Genomic DNA, 12,644 nt, shown 5'->3' with positions numbered 1-12,644 from the left:
TTCTTCTTGCTGAAGTGTGAAGCTGGACTCCAAGCGGACCTGCAGGTGCCCCAGCCTGACCCCTCCCCCAGCCAGCTTCCTGTTTTTTTCTCCAGGAAGATCCAAGGCTGTGAGTGGCCCCTCTCCCCATGCTGTGCGCTCTCTCCAGCCAGCTCTGGTCCCTTCTCATGGGACTGTCCCCATTCCAGACATCCCACCTGTGTTCCTGAGCATCCTCCGTGAGCTGCCCCCAGGCCAGGCCTCAACCACCATGTACTTCCGTGACTCATGACCACCTGTTTTATGTGTCTTCCCACTCTGGCCCCCAATGGACAGCTTCCCCCCAAATCAGGGATCCCACTTCATTTGCCGATTATCCTTGGCCCCTGTGACAAGCTGGCGTGTGTGGGTGGCCAATAAATATTTGTTGGATGAATCCGCAACTGGTTCCGGGCCTCCTGCTGGCTCCCCGGCCTTGGTGCCATCTGTGCCCACACAGCCTGGGTCCAGGGCCTCAACGTGGGTCCAGAGGGTCGGAAGGAAGACAAGAACAGTGCAGGCCCGGCAGCAAGAGCGATTGGGCACTGCAAGAGAGCCGCAAAAAATCAGTTCAGGGCTAACCCCAAGACAGGGAGCTTTATTTTGAATTAAAAGTAATCAAAATGCAGCAGATGCAGGAAAAACTGTCTTCCAGGTCCTCCCTGCCTAAATTTACATTGGAAAGGAAAGGCTGTGCCCGGAGGAAAGCTGTTAACAGAGACTCCCCTTGACCTAAGAAACGTACCTGCTTAATGGGCCACCTTTGTTTCAAAACACCTCCTCTCACTTTCCTGCCGATGGCCCTCCTTCCCTTTGTGGCCTCAGACCCTCCCTTCTCCATGGCTCCTACGAGCCCCCTGTGGTCTCATTGCCTTTGGGATTTCCAGGTCTGCACGGACCCCCGTGCCTTAGCTGTTACATTTGGTTTTCTCCTGTTAATCTGTCTCCTGTCGATTCAATTCTTAGTCCAGCCGGTGGGACCTTGACGGGCAGAGGAAGGTCCTGGGAGGGGTTACAGGGTTTGGGCGTGGCTAGGATTTGTCAGGGCAGCTTCTGGTCATCAGAGGCTGCTCTTCCGTTCTTGGAGGGTGGGGGTAACTGGGAAAAGGATGAATAAGGGGTTGGGGCGTGTTGTCTGCGTAGAAACCAGTTCAGTGTAAACGCCTTCTCCAATAGAGCAACTCTCAGGTTAACCTCCCAGTGCCCAACCCCCAGCGGCCATACAGTCGGGGTCTCCCTGGCGCTTTCAGCCCTCGTGGTCACCACCCCCTCAGTCATGGCAGGGGCGGTGACCCTGGGCAGTGGGGAAGATGCCTTGGGTGGCCTCAGCCGCAAGCCCCTCCCTCTGGGCTTCCGCAGACAGCCCCCCTCCTCCCGGGGCAGAAGCTCTGCAGCCTGCGGTCCTGGCGGGGCTGTTTCTGTTTGTCACCCTCCCCGGTATCACAGCCTCCCAGGGACTCCAGAGCTACTCATTTGAGCCCCGAGGAAAACCTATTAGATACTAATTCTTTGTTGGCTTTGTGACAGTGACCTCTGACTGGACAGGTTCAGCTCTCTGGACCCCAGGGGCCTTGTTGTCTCTGCTCCCTGCCTTTTGGGGTGATGACCTCACCCCTGCCATCAGTTTCTGGGATCCAGTGACTCACGGTAGATGCCTGGCACCTGAATTCCCTGGGGATGCTTTCTAAGGACATGGGGCCATGACCTTTCCTCCTCAGCCCAGTGCTTCTGTCTGTCCATGAGTCCCCTTCTGCACCCACGGCCCCTACCCCTGCCTCCAAATCCATCCTCCCACCCTCGGTCTGCACAGTCCCTCTGCCAGAGGCGGCTTCCCTCCCATCCCAGTTTCTCGCTCCAGCCCCACCCCCAACGCCGGCCTTCCCTGTCTGTTTGTCTGGGTTCTGCCTTCTGGGCTCACCTGTAGACCTCAGACAAGTTACTTACGTCTCTGGGCTTCAGGCTGGGCATCTGTCAACCGTGGGTGATGGTCATTATCTCTTGCTGTGGTCCCGCAGATGAGCTCTCTGTTTTGGTTTGTTCGCTGCTGAGTAATTAGCACGTGCATTCCCTGGTGAAGAATGTAAAGCGGACAGGTAGAATGAACCTCCCCCTGAGCCCTAATCTGACGGAGTCCCCCAGGACATCTGTGCGTGTTTACATGGCTGTTTATGCACACGCGCAACTACATGTGTGCAAACGGGTGTGTGTACATGTTTGCGAAACCGTTGTGCCGTGAGGGGGGTGGTGAAGGGGTCTGCGGCTACCAAGCAAAGCCGGCCAGCAGGCGGGCCTAAGGGTGCGAGAGCGCGCAGTAGTGGTGTTTGCAACGGAGGCCCAACACTATCAGCAAGTCGTCAAAGAAGAGGCGGAGGCCAGGCTGGAGCTGCGAGTGCTTCTCCTCCACCTGTCTCACTGCCTTTCTACGAGCACATGTGTAGAACCGACTGCAATCCTGAAAAATAACCGGGGCTCTGAGTTCCCTTCTTCCCATCAGCTGCCCACTCCTTCCGCAGCCCAGTTCCCCACATGTCCCCCTCCTCCTCTCCTTTCCCAGGACACTGCCGTGGGCTCCCTCTGCCTCCCGTCCCTCCCACCCCTGCAGCCAGGACCACCTGTGGAACGAGTTCAGTAGAGAGTGTCTCTTCCCACTTACAAGCTCTCTGAGCCTCGCTGCCTCCCAGAGCAGGGTTAGCATGAAGTCCTAAGAACAGCCAGCCCGAGGGAGGACCCCCGGGTCCCCACCACACCTGGGATCCCCTCAGCTCCAGCTCCAGGCAGGACCCTGCCACCCCCAGCACACCCAGGGTCCCCAGGCAGGGCTCCACCACCATCCCCACCGCACCTGGGACCCCCGACTTCTGAGTCCCCAGGCTGCTCAGTGGCCTGTCACTCTCCAGACACACCTTGCTCCTTTTTCCTCTGACGAAACCCTCACTGTGTGTGGGTTTCTTTAATGTGGATCAGAACTCACAGCACAAAATAATTCTGCAATTGCTTCTTCTTTTAAACATGGGTCTCAGATGGGGCACCTGGGTGGCTCAGTGGGTTGGGCCTCTGCCTTAGGCTCGGGTCATGATCTCGGGGTCCTGGGATCGAGTCCCACATCGGGCTCTCTGCTCCATGGAGAGCCTGCTTCCTCCTCTCTCTCTGCCTGCCTCTCTGCCTACTTGTGATCTCTCTCTGTCAAATAAATAAATAAATAATCTTAAAAAAAATTGGGTCTCAGAGATTTTTCATGTCAACCCAAATAGGTCTTCTTCGCTTTTTTTTTTTTTCTTCGTTCTTTGTAACTGCTACAGCAACTAAATTCCATACTGTCTGTAAGAGCACTTGCCTGGCACCTGGCACGTGGGAACGCTCCACGTTTGTCTGCTTCACTTCAGTCCCTACCACTCCAACATAATGGGGGACACGCAGAACACTTCTCAGTAGATGACAAGTTCAGTGTCCCCCATCCCGGCATAGATGACACACTCAGTGTCCCTGTCCCCCAGGCAGTGGTAGAGGACATGCTTGGTGCCCCTGTCCCCCATCCCACATGACATGTCTGGTGTCCTTGTCCCCTGTCCAGAGGTAGAGGACACTCCTGGTGTCCCTGTCCTCTATCCCACTGTATGTGACATGCCTGGTGTCCCTGTCCCCCGTCCAGTGGTAGAGGACACACTGGTGTCCCTGTCCCCATCCCACATAGATGACATGCTCGGTGTCCTTGTCCTCTGTCCCGCCATAGCTGACATGACCAGTGTTCCTGTCTGCCATCCAGCAGAACTCTCCCACGCTCCCCAAAGCCCTGCCATGCACGGGAGAAGTAGCTCCTTCCTCCAAGACCAGACCGGTCACTTCCCGAGTGAAAGCTGCCCTCCCCCAGAACTGAGCCCTCCGCCCTCTGGTTCCCCTCCCTGTGCTGTCCCTGTGCTCACGTCACCCCTGTCAGAGGCTCGGCTGGTCCTAACACTGTCAGTGCTCAGCACACCATGAGGAAGAGCAAAACTGCCCCATGTACGTCTGTCGGACAAAACTTTAACTGCCCACAGATGGACCCTCTCTTCCACCTCACATGTTACCAACAGAGGCAGCTGCAGGTGTGTTATGAGAAAGCAGAACATTCATGCTCTGGGTCACTTCCCGCCACCTCTCTGGGCCTCAGTTTCTTACTCTAAAATTCCTACTTCACAGTAATGTTAAAATGTACGAAGGTGCACAAAAAATGTAACGAGTATCGGGGCACCTGGGGGGCTCAGGTCATCATCTCGGGACCCTGGGATCTCTAGAGCCAGGTGCCCTGCTCAGCGGGGAGTCTGCTTCTTCCTCTGCCCCTGACCCACTCTCTCTCAAATCAATAAATAAAATCTTTTTGAAGACTGTGGCAAGTATTCCTAGACCGTCTGCAAACCCGCCCCGACGCCATCTTTTCCCAAGTCCTTGTACCTGCGTGAGGCCTCACTGTACTCGAAGCCGCTCTCCTAGCTGCGCACCCCCCCCCCCAGAGGTGTCCCAGAGCCCCTCCATCCAGCGCGGTGGGCCCTGTTCTCCCCGTGTCCTCGGCAGTGTCCACTTCTCTGCACCCGCATCTCTCAGGGCAGCACAGCAGCCCAGGTGTGGTCCGGGGTGCCTCTTCCCAGCCCCGGTTTCAAGCGCGCACGCAGGTGCTCAGACACCGCAGGTAGGAGGCGCGGGGCCCGCGGCTCACGGGGCGGGGCTGCGGCTGCAGGACCGCGTGCGGTGCCGTAGGGGTGCCGCCCGGGCTCGGGAGGAAGTCGGAGGGAGAGGCTCCCCGGCTAATTGTCAGGCCGGATGCCAGCAGCATGCCTGTGATGTTTGGGCGACAGGTCACTGGGGAAGAGGAAGGGAGGGAGGAAGGACGGGCTGAGAAGCTCGCGGGCTCCTCTCAGCTCACCTCCAGCTCAGGAGGCTTTTCTAGGTCAGTCTCTGCTGTGGCTTCACAGGCTCCCTGTTCTGCCCCAGCTTCCTTTCATGTTCCTGCCTGGGTTTCTCTGACTCACAGTCCTTGCCCCCGACTGTCTTTGTGCCTCGGTGGCCCTGAGGGGAGTGGGGCGGGGGGGGGGGGCGGCACAAAGCATTGGCGTCCCCACCCAACTCTGCCCCTGCAGCCTCTGACCCCGACAAGCAGGCCAGGCCCAGCCTCTCCCTGTCACCAGGCTGTGCACTGTTCACCAGGCTGTGCACTGTTCTGGACTGGTGAGTGAAAGGCAGAAGATCCACGAAGGGGCTCTGACGATGGTCGGTCGCTACACACACAGGAACACAAGGACAGTGCTTGCTGGGGGCCCAGGCTCTCCTGGGGCTGTACAGTTCTCGGAGCTGCAGGGTAATGGACCGTCGGACTGTCGGAGTGTCGGACAGGCCCTCCCTCCCCACCAAACTCACCCCTCATCTTACCCTCCCTCCCTGGAGCCCCTGCTTTGCTCACATCCCACCCAGGGCCAGCCCGGAGGGCAGCAGGCCTTCAGTTCCCCATGGTCCTGCGTCCCACAGCCCACCTCTCCTTGCCGCCTGCATCCCACAGCAGGGCCCCCACCCCTGGACCAGACCCCTCGGTGGAACCAGAGCCCTCCGGTCCCTGCAGACCCCGCCCACTCTGCTGCCCCCTCTCAGGGCTCTTAACCTCAGCCCTCTCCCTCAGTCGGACCACAGCTGCCTTCCCCTTCTTCACGTCCTGGCTCAGGTGTCACCTGCTGACACTGTCACACTGACCCACCTACCCCATGCTCCAGCTCCGGCATGTCCATGGAACCTGCCATCTGCTCCCATTTTATGTCTCTGTCCCCTCAGGAGAATGTGATTCCCATGGGGGCGGATTCCTGTCTGCTTCCTCCCCCCTCAGGGCCGCCAGCTCCCAGCAGAGTATCTGGCACATAGCAGGGGCCTCGTCGTGTCTGCTGAGTAAATGCATGTAAACATCTCCTCTGGCCACTCAACAAGTCTTTGACACAAGTATACATGTTCCCACTCTGTAGTCACAAAGCCAACAAGAGTTGAGTCAAATCTTGGAAATCCTGAGTAGGGTGTGCGTTCCTTCATTCTGGGCAGGTTCTTACCTGGTTTAGTCACCTGGGGCAAGGATGTACAATGAGGTTCCCCCTTGCTGCTCCCTCCTCCAGCCTCAGCCCTCCCTGGGACGAGGAGGGGACTGATGGTTCCTGGGTCCTCTGGGAGACTGCAGACCACACCACCACGGGAGTCCAGTCCACACACCGCACCACCACATGGCTGAGGTTCTGACCGCAGGAAATGGGACAAGGACAGAGCCACGGGGGGGTAAGCCTGGCGGAGATGCAGCTGAGGAGGCAGGGAGAGAAGGAGCCAGCAGGTGAGTGCAGGGCAGGGGGTGGCCCACCGAGAGGCAGAGACTGCTGTCCTGCTGATGGGGATGTCACATTGTCCTTACCTCCTCCCCTGTGGTCCCAGACTAACACCCAGTGTTCCTCAAGGGCTTTGCAGGAGCCCAGTCCATTCTGGGAGCTCGGACTCACCCTGGATGTCTGCCTCTGCCCAGGGACCCTGTGGGTGGCCTCCCATCTACAAAGTGGACCTGGAGCCAGCCTGCTCCTCTCCAACTTGACCGGCTGTCATCGCCTGTCCCCTGACCCATGGCAGCAGAGCCTGCCTGAGTCTGGGGGACACCCCTGGGCCATGCTGCTTCTCACTGGAGACCCTGTGTGACCCGGTCTCTGCTGACACCCTCGACTTCCTACTCACCATGCCCCAGCTGTCTGTACGTAGGCCCAAACTCTTCCTTTCTTGTGAGTCAATGCTGTTCCCTCGGACTGGAATGCCCTTCCCTCCCTGCTGTGCCTGATAAATATTCATTAAACGTGGCCTACCCAGAGAGCCCTTCCTCAAGGCCCCTATCTGTACTAGGGCACCGCGCTGGCCTCCCTCAAGGCCCCCGTCCACACTAGGGCCCAGTGCTGGACCCTTGTGGGGTGGCCAGCCTCAGCAAATAAAAACACAAGACAGCTCCTTAAATCTGAATCCCGGACAGAGAATGAACCCTCTTTTGCATGGATATTCCCCATACAACACTTGGGGGATATTATACTTACTGTTTATCTGAACCTCAGGTTTGACTGAGTGTCCTGTGTTTTATCTGAGGAGCCTACACTGTGGTTGGCTTCATTCCCTGCTCGCTGGAGAGGCTGGAGACGAGAGGAACCTCTCCTTCTCAGCTAGGGTTCTGCAGGGTAGAATTCATACGAGATCCGAGAGGCGAGGCTCTCTTCCCGTCCCGGGAGGGGTATGTGGGAGCAATGGCTCCGATGACGGCCCTTGAGGCTGAGGGCCGGGTTAGAAGCTCGTGCGCTCTCATGGTCCAGGCCTCGCAGTGGTGCTTGTGTCACCGTTCCCTGCAGGAAATCCTCACTGCCTGTGCCCTGAAGGCGGAGTCTGACTCCCCCCTGGGGCCTGGGGCTTCGGTTCCCAGCAACCCCCCCACCATCCACCGCGTGGATAGGCCGGGGACCGGTCTGTGTCCTCGCTGCCCGCGGCTGGGCTCAGCGCTGGTGTGCCTGGGCGTCACCGTCCGCGGCTGCTGCTCCGGGTCAGACAGGGCCTCCGTCCGCTCACACACGAGGGCGCAGCGTGCCGGCCGTAACTGCGGCCGTGCAAGGGACAAGAAGCAGCCCGTGGCTGCGTGGGGACGAGGACCAGGAGGGTGGCCCCACGCCCACGCACGCTCCTGGGACCAGCTTGGTCCCCCGCGGACCTCAGTTTTCCATCTGCCACGTGAAGGTTCCTGTTCCACCATATGGTGGGAATGTCCCTCTCGCCTCTCACGTTCTGCAAACCCACGGTACTCAAACGTGGTGGTGCGAGTGGGACCGGCACCCAGAGAGCTGCGTCCAGCGTGCTGCCCAGGGTAACAGAGGCTCGCTCTGGAAGGCTCGCTCTCCCTGATGGGCCGGTGCCCATGGACACGGGTGTTCTCCTGGCACGCGCGCAGGCAGAGAAGGACCGGACTCGCCGCAGGGAAGGAGGCGAGGGCTGCTGGGGCCGAGCAGGGGTCTGGCCGCCCCGACTGGGCCACAGAAGCCAGCACCTGGCCCGCTTGGTACCCGGCCACCTCACAGGGGACCACGGTCCTCGTCCCTCTTCAGCAAGATCTGCTCCCCACGCTGGGGGGGAGCTCTGCTCAAACCTCCCCTCCTCCGAGAAGTGTTTGCTAACCCTGTAAAGGTGGTGCGCCCCTCCTCCTCTTCATTCCCCTCATATTAGCCACTTCACCGCTGCGGAGCGCTTACGCATCTGTAATTACCTTGTCCATGTACCTGTTTACCTGCTTATGGTTAATCTTTCCCAGCAGAATCTAATTTGCCAGGTTGGTCACCGCCAGCTCCTACCGCAGGGCTCAGCACAGGAGACCTTCAGGGAGTGGGCGCGGGGCGAACGGGGCTCCCGGAGGAGCTGGCGGGACGGGACTGGAAGGACACAGCACAGGCAGCAGTCTTTTTTTTTTTTTTTAAGAAAAATGAGTCTTCAGAGAAGCAGCCAAGGTTGAAGACCATCTTTGGGAAAGGGGCATGGGGAGTGGGAACCGAGAAAGGGGCATGGTCTCCTTCACTCATGCTTCTTATCATACCCTGAGCTTTCTTTTCCCACGTCCAGTTCCCTCCCCAAAGGTGCTTCACATTTTTTGTGCAGGCTCTTCCCTTTCTTTCCCACTGCATTTACAAGTCACCTCCTCCAGGAAGCCTTCCTGAAATCATTTGCACTCTTTCTCCAATCTGTCAACATAATCCTCAACCCACTCTTCCCCACTCAACGAGCCTTTAAGAGGAGGTAATGACAGACCTCGGGCGATGATGGGCGCACCTGTGTGCATGACCACACTCCCTAATTCAGTTGTGGTGGATTCTGTACCTGCCTTGTCACACTCCCTAAGGGCAAAGACCATGGCTGCCCTGTCCCCCAGTCTCTCAAACACCTCTTTGTACCTATCTCTCCCCCTCGAAGGCTCCTGAAGACCTGTAGACTCTGAAAGGATGGGGGTGTCACTGAAATGGAGGAGAGACAGACTGAAGGATAAACAAAAATAGAAAGAAGCCGGAAGAGGAGGAAAGAGCCCAGTACTAGGCCGAGGCCGCACGCCCAGCACGCCCCAGTCTGTGCCTGGGTAGGCACTCCCCCAGCACCCAGCACCCTGAGGAGACATCCTGAAGGGCTGGGGACAGGTGTACAGGAGAAACCTGCATCGGCGTGGCGCCAACGGAGGCAGGATCCAGGCACGGGCAGCGGCAAGCCAAGCCCACACACCAGCAGTCACCTCCCCCCACCCTGCTCTCTGGGACAGGAGGAGCCCCAAACAGGGATGAGAAGGTCAGGGGCAGAGTTGTTAGGGCTTCTGGTGAGGGGGAGTGATGGCCTTGAGAAGGGAACATTTCCTGGCCGTGTCCACCCCTCCTGTTCCCCGCTGTGCTCCGTGTCCTGCAGTAAACACCGCAGAAAGGCTGCCGCAAGCTGCGACACGTGTTTGTAGCAGGGGTGGGGGGACAACCAGACCACGGGCCCAAGCCAGGCTGAAGGCTGGGTCCCATCACACAGGAGTGTCCCCCGCCCCACTCTGGCCTCTGCCAGTGAGGAAGGACTGTGATTGAGGAGGGTAAGAAGCTCGGGCACATTTGAAAGTTTAAGCACAGTCTGTCAGAAGAGCCTCTCTCCTTGCCCAAGGGGTGGCGGCAGTTCAGCGACCGGGCACGTGTTCATCGGGACCTGCCATGTGCAAGGCACTGTTCTAGGTTCAGGCCAGCAACGGGAAGCCAGATTCCTGTTCCCACAAAACTACCTACTGGTGGATAGAAACAGCTCAAAACGTAGAAACAGATCATTTCAGATGGTGAGAAAATCCACAAAGAGAGTAAATCCGGGTAAAGAGATAGTGAGTGCCTTTGAGAAAACTACTGGAGATACAGTACTGAAAGACATCCTCTGGTGGCTATGTCCCGTCTGGGCTGAGCCCTGAAGGATGAGATGGACCCAGTCACGCCCAGCTCTGGAGCCAAGAGGGGCCCCCCAGAAGCAGCTACAAGAGCAAAGGCCCGGCTGTGACATCAGCCTTCTATGCTCAAGCACCAAAAACAGAAGACGTCCCAGCAAGCCCAGTGAGATGGGGAGGGCAGGTCCACCTGCCCCACGGGTGAACACTGGAACCACCTGGAAAGCTTTTAAAACTTCCAATGCTAGGGCACCTGGTGGCTCAATGGGTTGAAGCCTCTGCCTTTGGCTCAGGTCATGATCCCAGGGTCCTGGGATTGAGCCCCACGTCGAGCCCCACATAGGGTCTCTGCTCAGTGGGGAGCCTGCTTCCCCAACTCCCCCCCCCGACCCCGCCTGCCTCTCTGCCTGCTTGTGATCTGTCTGTCAAATAAATAAATAAAATCTTTAAAACAAAAACAACTCCCGATGCCTCACACATCCTGAGATTCTGTTTAATTGATCTGAGGTGTGTCCTGGACACGGGGAGTTGAAAAGTTCCCCAGACCATGCTACTACACGGCCCAGAACAGGTACCACAGAAAAGCCCGGGGACCCCCCGACAGTGTGGGTATCTGCGGACACCTGGAGCCTTCCCCCAGTGCTCCAGGCCGGATCTAGAAAGGACCCAATGTATAACAAGACTTGAGTTGGGGACGGAACCAAGAAAATAAAGCAATCCAAAGGAAGAGAAACAAAGAGAAGGGACCAGGGAAATCCAGAAAACGTGATGAAGCAGACGGTCCCAAAGGATGAGAGCTGGAGGGAAAAGGGAAAGCACTTGTATTCCTTTGCTGCTTGTGGCTACAGCATGATCACAGACTTGTGTCTGAACTTCGAAGTCTAAGATGGGTCCCACTGTGCTGAAGTCAAGATGTGGGCAGGCCTGGGCTCCTCCCAGAAAACACTGCCTTCCTCCTCCAGCTTCTGGAGACCACCCACTCCCTGTGTTCACGGCCCCCCCTCAGCCCTCCAAGCCCACCGGCGGACTGAGGACCTACCACACTTCTCTTCCCTGCTATCCTCCCCTTCAGGGGTGCTTGTGATCACGCCGGACCCACTTGGATAATCTCACGATTCCAGACTCAGCAGATCAGCAGCCCAAATGCCACGGGCAAGCTTTATTCCTCTCTGCTCTGAGAAGGAACGCATTCACAGGTTCCAGGAATTAAGAAGTGGACGTCTTTGGGGGACCGGAACTCTGGCTAGCACAACATGAAAGCCATTTAGCCCATAGGTTTGGGTCCTGTTTGCTGTGTTTTGCTTGTGTAGCTGTGGGTTTTATGAGCGCTGGGCTGGGAGGTTCGTTCTGGGATAAGGATACATGGGTTTATTTGTGTTGGGTTATCAGGGTGTCCAATTTGAGTGTCTCCCCAGTAAGTATGGAGCGGAGGGCAGGGCAAGGATGCCTGAGGGCTGCCTGATCTTTATTGTGTTTTATCTTTATGACATTTATCTCCATGCGGCTGCCCCATAAAGGCTTACTGCGGCTGGACTGTTGTTCTCATTGACAAGAAAGCTAATGACAGGCTGTCTCTTTGCGTGTTTTCTTTAAGTACGTCTCTCTGTCCCTGAGTAATACTGGCTGTCCGTCCCGGTGACATTCAGCATGCACAGGAGTATCTGGGCACATCTGTGGCGCCGGCATCGTGGGAGTGCCTCTGTCCGTAAGCGTGGGCGCCGTGGGGAATGTGCACGGGCGCGTTTGCTCAGCAGCGCCCACGATCGCAGTTGTGGGCATCTCCATGTTTACTTCTTCACAAGGCCTCCAGGGGATCCTCACAGAGAGGCCTAGCGTGAGGCGGGCCTGGGCGAGGAACTAGGGAGAGGGGAGAGATGGAGGTGAGGGGCCGGCAAAACACTGAGAAAGCATCTGGAATGGAAGAGGCAGAGGGCGGAGTCACAGCAAGGGCACAGATCAGATCTGGTCTGGCTGCACTCCTGCTTACTCCCTTGCTGTGGGAGCTTGGCCAGGCCATCTCTCCCCACTGCTGTTTACCAAGAGATTTGAAACAGATAACCCCTGGGTACGTCCCAAAGACGGAGAGAGAGAGAGAGACCCGTGGAAATGAAAACATACACCAGGAAAAATGGGAAGAAAGAACTAGAAAGAGAGACATAGGAAGAGAGTTCTAAGAGCCCCGCTGGGAGCCAGCCAGAGGCAGGAGTGTGGGCGCCTGCTCCCCACCCCTTACCCCAAAGCTTCAGACTGTTCCTAAGCCCTTAATAGGGAAGGCAGGAAGACGGAGAGAGCCGCCTGCGATGACAGCACACACCAGCACTCAGAGGCCTGCGAAGCCACAGGAGCCAGGATCCCTGCGTCTGCCCCCAGTCCCCAGATGTAGGTGTGCCGGCCACCTGTTATGACTCACACCCTGGCGATGCGGGCACCCATGCCAACAGCGAGCCTGGGCCCCTTGCCCACCGGCACAGCACAGGCCCGGGGGGAAGGGGGAGATTCAGGCCCCGGAGGGATGACGAGGGGCTGCCCTCCCCCACCGGGCCTCGCCTTGCCCCGGGAGCGCCCCCTCCCGACACCCCCCCCCCCCCCCCCCCCCCCCGGCCTCGAGGGCCCACGAGTCCTTTCCTCCCGCCCTCCTCCCCCAAACCTTACCCGGGAAGCCGGAGAACCAGAT

At 58.0% G+C, this 12,644-nt stretch overlaps 1 long non-coding RNA gene across 2 annotated transcripts; it reads left to right on the top strand.

Annotated features, from left to right (window-relative positions):
- The first annotated feature begins 4,817 nt into the window (after nucleotides 1–4,817).
- On the top strand, nucleotides 4,818–6,811 carry LOC125103303 (uncharacterized). Of its 2 annotated transcripts, none has more exons than XR_007128348.1 (3): nucleotides 4,818–4,939; nucleotides 6,141–6,297; nucleotides 6,536–6,811. It is a non-coding gene; the product is annotated as an uncharacterized LOC125103303 (long non-coding RNA). The 2 variants fall into 2 exon arrangements; XR_007128349.1 differs by lacking the exon at nucleotides 4,818–4,939 and adding an exon at nucleotides 5,135–5,259.
- Nucleotides 6,812–12,644: the final 5,833 nt, after the last annotated feature.

This window comes from Lutra lutra, chromosome 6 (assembly GCF_902655055.1).
Source record: "Lutra lutra chromosome 6, mLutLut1.2, whole genome shotgun sequence".
Taxonomy (NCBI): domain Eukaryota; kingdom Metazoa; phylum Chordata; class Mammalia; order Carnivora; family Mustelidae; genus Lutra; species Lutra lutra.
Note: the sequence above shows the minus strand (reverse complement) of the source record. Positions and strands in the feature narration are given on the sequence as shown.